A 7,009-nucleotide genomic window follows, 5' to 3' on the forward strand; every position below is an offset into this window, starting at 1 on the left:
TTGCCATTTGGGCTGTTTGGACCCTGGTTAATGTAAAAACAAAGAATTACCTGATTTTTTTTTTTCTTTTACCTCATTTTTGATTCTGAGAAAAATGAGATGCACATCTGAGGACATTTGTTTTAAACTTCGATGGAACATTAAAATGTCCTCATAAGGGGATATCAGGCCCTTGTACAGCAAAACTTTGTATGTTGGTCTAGATATCCTAAAATGTGAACTCTAAATATGTTAAAGAAAGAAAACCTAGATGCTTCTGCTCAAGGAAGATGGGGAAAGCCTGACTGAAGAGTCTGACTGGACCATGTTCTGCATCTCCATTGCTAAGTTGGCTGTTGCCTTTAAGGCTTTAAGGCCTTGGAATAACTGAAGGCACAGTGGAAAGATGATTTCTCTGGGAGAGATTATGTCTCTCAGCTGGTTTGGCAAGTCATTGGAATTCCCTTACAGGAGTTCAAGAAGGTGGCTTGGGAGACAGAAGTCTAGGCGTCTTTGAAGCCTGGACTACGATAAGCATGAGAAAATGGATGAATGTAAATAAATGTTTTCATGTATGAATGATCTTGTTGGATTTTGTGCGTGGAAGAGAAGTATTTTGTGAGGGCGGTGCGGGACATGTATAAGGACAGAGAGAAAGTGGTGAGGTGTGCTGTAGGAGCACACAGATGGGTTCAAGAGGGTGATTTATTACATCAGGGATCTGCTCTGAGCCCTTTTGTTTGTGCAGTGGTGATGGACAGGCTAACAGATGAAGTCAGGCAGGAGTCTCTGGACTGATGTTTGCAGATGACATTGTGGTCTATAGTGACAGGTTAAGTTATGGTCTGGAGAGAAGAGGAATCAAGTCTGTAGACAGAATAGATGTGAGTGAATGATAAGGAGGTTGTGTAACAGTGAAGCTGCAAGGTGTAGAGGCAGTGAAGGTGGTGAGTTTAAATGCCTGGGATTAACTATTCAAAGAGACAGTGAACAAGAAAGACAGTGCAGGCAGAGTGGAGTGGGTGGAGGCAGGGGCAGTCCTAGCATGTTTGGTGCCCTGGCAAACACTCCCTCTGGCACTCCAGTATCAACACCCAACATAACCTAATAGACCTACACCTTGTATAGAGTTCCCCCCAGGATTTCACACAACCCAGGAGGAAAAAAATAATACATAATGGGCTTGGACTGACAACATCATGAATTAAATGTGTTTGGAGGCAGCACGTCCCCCTCCCCTTTCAACAGGTTGTGTGTGAGACTTCATCACAGCAGCAGCAAGCAGGTCTACCAAGGGCCCTCACGCTCACTTTTTGCATATATGTGTGAAAGAATTTAGAAAACACATCGGTGCAAAGTATAAGTCTATATCATAATGTCTTCTGCTTTTGTGTTTGTTGTAGGGCCAACACTAACGCTTAAATCCCACTAATCGGGATGACAAGTTTAAATGCAGTCATCCCATCTGGAGCACAGAATGGAAAACTTTGAAAAAACTGCCTGAAATGCATTGACAGAGACATTTCAGGGATTTTGAGACTGTCTGTGCTCCAAATGGATTAATTGCATTAAAATTTGTATGTTAATTGTCATAATGGTGTTTAAGTTGACAGCCCTAGTTTGTTAGTTTGTTTTTAGTTTGCTTTATCTTTATTAGGTGACGCTCCAGCCAGCCAGCCAGAGAATCTACCATGACCCACTAGAGGGCTAGAGTGGTTCCCAAACTTTTTTTCGCTAGGCCCCCCTTTGTTTCACAAGAGAAATGTTCGCCCACCCCCGCCCCCAAAAAACCCCACATCATCCAACCACACACACCCATATTTTGGTTTCAAACTTCATTGCGGTGTTTTTCCACACCTCGAACATTTAGTAAACAATTAAACACATACAAGTAAACAGCATGAATTACAGGTAGTAATAAAATACACTACTAGCTATTTTACGCTACGTCCACACCTACACGGGTATTTTTGAAAACACAGCTGTTTCTATGCGTTTGGGCCTTTCGTCAACACGTAAACAGAGTTTCGAATCACCGAACAAAGTTTTTTTAAAACTCCTTTTTTATTTATTTTTTTGGACGAGGAATACAGAGTTCATCACACAACATCAAAGGTATGTGCCTTTTTTCACATCATGTTATTGTTTACATGAGATGAATTGAAGAATGGCAGATAGTCAGATTAACAGTATTTTGTCTCTATCTGCAGTTACTGTCCATCTATTTAGAAAGGCTTAGGCGTCACGGCGTAATTATTTTACGTGTAGTTGTTCTTTTCCTGTGTAATAATATTCAATGTTGCTAACAATACATTTTTCAAAGAATGTCTCTCTATGCAAAATGGGTTCAAAAACATAAACAACTTTGGGATATTGTTTTGTCAGTGATTTGGACAGGGGGAACAAATTGTGGCAGGATCAGCCTGATATTATTTGTATCCCGCTGTAACTTTACTGTATAAAGAGCTAACATCTCCAAAATGACAGGAGTAATTAGTCATTACAACAAGTGTTTGTGAACTAAAAATCAAGAATGTGGGATACTGTTGCCCGTGATTTGAACAGCCCAGCGCTGCTCCCGATGAAGGAAAACCAATTCTGCAGGGGAGACCTACCTCGGCACTTGTGCAGGTGAAACCAAAGGGAAGATAGACTTCACCATGTTTTCTGGTCTTTGGCTTAGAATGAACTTGGTTTGGAAACATATTCAGTGATGCTTCATCTCCTGCTTTGCGTTTGTGTGGGCGCCCCATTACAAACCTGTCCATTATGCTAGCAAAATCTCTTTACATTATAAAAAAATAACCACTGATCACCAAAAATATTTTAATTTACATATACAAAAAAAAAAAAAAAAAAAAAAAAAAAAAAATCTTCCCCTCACCTTGACCCCCTAAAACAGCAAAACAAATTAAAAACATATAGGACAAGATGGATAAAAAAAGCTACATTAACAGTAATGAATACATCTCTGGAATTTAGGCAAAACTTAACTGACAAACACTTTCCAGTTAGCAAACACATCTGCTCTGTGTAACACCAACCACTCAACACACAAAATATACATCAGCAAGAAATTTCTTTGCTGTGAATGTGAACTTTATTCTTCTAAAAAATGAAATTATAAAGATCAGGAAGTCTGAGTCTCACCTTCAGGTTTCCTGTGGACACATCGTCTCACCATCAGAACCAGTAACACCAGTAGAACCACAACACAGACTGATCCAACACATGACATCACAGAGATAACAGCATTAGAGAGTGATGGAGGAAGAGTGATGGAGGTGGAACCAAGAGGAGGTGTGGATGTAGGTGGAGGTGTGGTGGTGTGTTTGTCTAAAATAAAGCAAACACAGTCATTAAGTTGTCGTCACATTGTGAATGTTGAAAGCTGCAGAAACACAGACAGGTGAGTGTGTCACCTGTGACAGTGATCCAGCTGGATGGAGACTCTCCATGACCGCTGATGTCACACTTGTAGAGGCCTTCATCAGACCTGGAAACATGCTGGATGGTCATGTGACCTGTAGGCTGCTTCCTGATGAGGGAGCCATCTTTATAGAAAGCAGCTGGGAGGTTGGAGGGAGTGGTCTTTGTTTTACAGAGCAGAGTGACGTCATCTCCCTCCATCACAGGGAGGACAGGACTCTGCAGGATCACTGATCCACCTCAACACAGAGACAAACTACAGCATTTCATCCATTTACACACAGCTTCATCAACACTAACTCCACACACTCAGCTTACCAGTGACTGTCAGGTTAACCATGTTACTGATGGGACCCTCTCTGGACTCACACCAGTAAACTCCACTGTCAAGCAGGACAAAGTAGCTGATGTTACAGGAAGAACCAGCTCGTTTTCCCCATGTACTTCCACACTGAGTCCTCTGTTGTTTACTTGTGTTTCTCCTCAGAGTCCATCCAGCAGAGCTGTCGTCCTCCTCACAGCTCAGAGACACAAAGTCTCCTTCAAAGAACTGAGAGCTGCTGGGACTCACAGTCAGACGAGCTGTGAGGGTTGAAATGAAAAACTGATGATCTGTTAGACTTTAGATTGTGAAACATGAACCCAATCAGGTCATATCAGTGAGCATTTCTCAGGTTTAAACTGTGACAGAAGAAGGTTACTGACCTTGGTTTGTTGTGCAGCTCAGCAGTGAGATCAGAACTAAAGAGAAATGACACTAAGGTTGATTTGAGGTGAACATAAAGAACAACTCCACACAAACAGCTGACAAACACACAAACTCATCGCTCTCTAATACAGGCGTCTCAAACTCCAGGCCTCAAGTGTCCTACAGGTTTTAGATCTCACCCTGGGTCAACACACCTGAATCAGATGATTAGTTTATTACCAGGCCTCTGGAGAACTTCAAGAGATGTTGAGGAGGTAATTTAATAATTTATGACGCAGTTGTGGATTTGACATTGTTAAAGAAAAAGACTAAGGAGAGGGGTGTTATCTTAAATTCGCATACAGTGCAGGAATATATTAATCAGTATTATAGTTATGTCAAAATCTACACAGATGCATCAAAGAATACAGCCAACCAGAGTGGGATAGCCTTTATAGTTCCCGAATTTAATATCAAGGTGGGGAAAAGGATCAGTGACGATTTGTCAGTATACACAGGGGAAATGGTTTCCATATTGTTAGCAGTCCAGTGGATTGAGGAAACGAAACCACTAAGATCTGTGGTGTGCTCAGACACGAGCTCATCACTGGCCAGCTTGCAAGACAGCCACTCAGACTGCAGACCTGACATTCTGCTAGAGATCCAGCAAACATTGTTCAGACTTGTTATGATGGGGCTTGTGGTCACATTCTTATGGAAACCAGCGCATCATGGAGTTAAAGGAAATGAAATGGCAGATAGGACAGCAAAAGTCGCAACAAGGAGACTGATGGTAGATGTGGTTATTAGTGTGAGTAGGACGGAGCTCAAGAGCAGAATACGACACAAAGTGAAGGAAAGGTGGCAAAAGCAATGGGAGGAGGAGAGGAAAGGGCGATGGTTGTACAACATCCAAAGGAAAGTGGGGGAAATGAGAAGTACAGGACGAAACAGGAGAGAGGAGACGATTATATCTCGACTGAGATTCGGACACACTGGTTTAAATAGTATATTATTGTTAATAAGTAAACACAGTACAGGGGAGTGTGACTGCAGAAGGGCACAGGAAACAATAGAACATGTTTTGTTGCATTGTCAGAAGTATGATGTGGAGAGGAGACAGCTGATCAAAAAGCTGGACGATATGAAAGTGAAGTTGGACTGGTTTGATTTATTTCGCGTGAGCTCTATGAGTAAATGTTATTAAGCTGTATTTTGGTTTTTAAGACAGACCCATTTGTTTGGGAGAATTTGAATATTTTCTTTTCTTTTAATTAATTAATTTATTTGTTTAATTATTTATTTTTTGTCATTTTAGTCCACACCAGTTGGTGGCGGTAATCCACCATTTTGCTGTTTGCCAACCGCCAATAAACCCTATACAGAAGAAGAAGATTTAATAATTTAAATAAGCATCTAAAACCTGTAGGATACCGGCCCTTGAGGCCTGGAATTCGAGACCTGTGCAATAAAAGTTAAGAGGAGTAGCGGATTAAAGAGACAGGAGGAGGTTATTATAAGTAGAATACGAACAGGCCACTGTTCGTATTCGTAGGGAAACATCCGACTGGGTTGTGTGATGGGCTATGGAGATGGTTGAGCATGTTTTCCTTAGTTGTAGGAAGTATGCAAGTCACAGGAGGGTGATGTGGGGTGAAATGAGTGGTGGAAGGGAACTTATGTTTGATCAAGTGGTTAATAAGTTAAGTCACAGTGAAGGGAAAGGGGTGGTTTTCGTTTTTTGAGGAATACTGGTCTCATCAAGAGGACCTGAGGATTCAGGAGTGTCGGTAGATTAAATGCCAGGAGATGGCAGTAATGCAACAATTTTGGATGCAAGCTGCCGTTATACTTGACAGAAGAAGAAGAACAAGAAGGAGGCCCTCGAGGCCTGGAGTTGGACATCTCTGCTACAGGTTGCTAGCCCTTTGAGCATAACACAGAAAGGCAACCATTTACTTTCACAGGAATGGTAGCTTGGGTGGTAGAACAGGACGCCCCTGGCTGCTGCCTTTTGCATGCCAAGTATCATTCCATCCTTTGGAGTATGAATGTGTATACTTCAGTATACACTTCAGTATATACTTCAGTATAGAAGAAAGTGCTTGTATGACTTACAGAAATAAGACATGTTGTATAATGCGCAAATCAGTCCATTTACCATTTAAATGTAAATTTACAGCCAGTTTAAATGGCTGATCAGATAACTGGTTATTACCCATCGAACTGTGGGAGGAAACCTACACACACACTAAGCTGCTTGCCACCTGTTCTATTTAATATAATTAAAAATCTTTACATTTTATGTAAATATTTCTCTCCAAATCCTAGAAAGGTGATTCTGTTCATCTCCACATACCGTTTTCAGTGGGAGAAACATTTCATTACTCATCTAAGTGTACCCATCCTTATAAACAGTACATTTGCAAAATGACAGAAACTGCCAGTACTGATTAACGTAGGTCACATGGTCATTTTCATGATATGCAAACTGTCATGATCACTGATCAATGACTATTTCAGCTTTAGGGTCTAGGGTCGTCTATGATGTCCTTTACTATGGTTTGGAGGTACGGCTAGTGTAGCATCTTGATTCGTGCTCAATCATCCAGGTAAGTAAAAAGTTGATTCTGTTTATCTGGATGTAGCATTTTCTGTTGGAGAAACGTTTCGTCCCTCATCCAAGTCTCTTCTTCAGTATCAGCTGACTGCAGGTTTCGTCAATCTTATACATTTGCATAATGACTGAAACCAGCCCACTGAAGGAACAATGTCCTGGGAGGTCAGTTCCTTAATCATAATTATGCAAATTCCCATGACCACTGATCAACAACCACTGATCAATGGTCATGAGTACCATTCACAGAGAGTTGGGGAATGTCTGCAATCACAGCTTTGTAAAATGGTGAAAGA

Source organism: Oreochromis aureus, linkage group 3 (assembly GCF_013358895.1).
Source record: "Oreochromis aureus strain Israel breed Guangdong linkage group 3, ZZ_aureus, whole genome shotgun sequence".
Taxonomy (NCBI): Eukaryota; Metazoa; Chordata; class Actinopteri; order Cichliformes; family Cichlidae; genus Oreochromis; species Oreochromis aureus.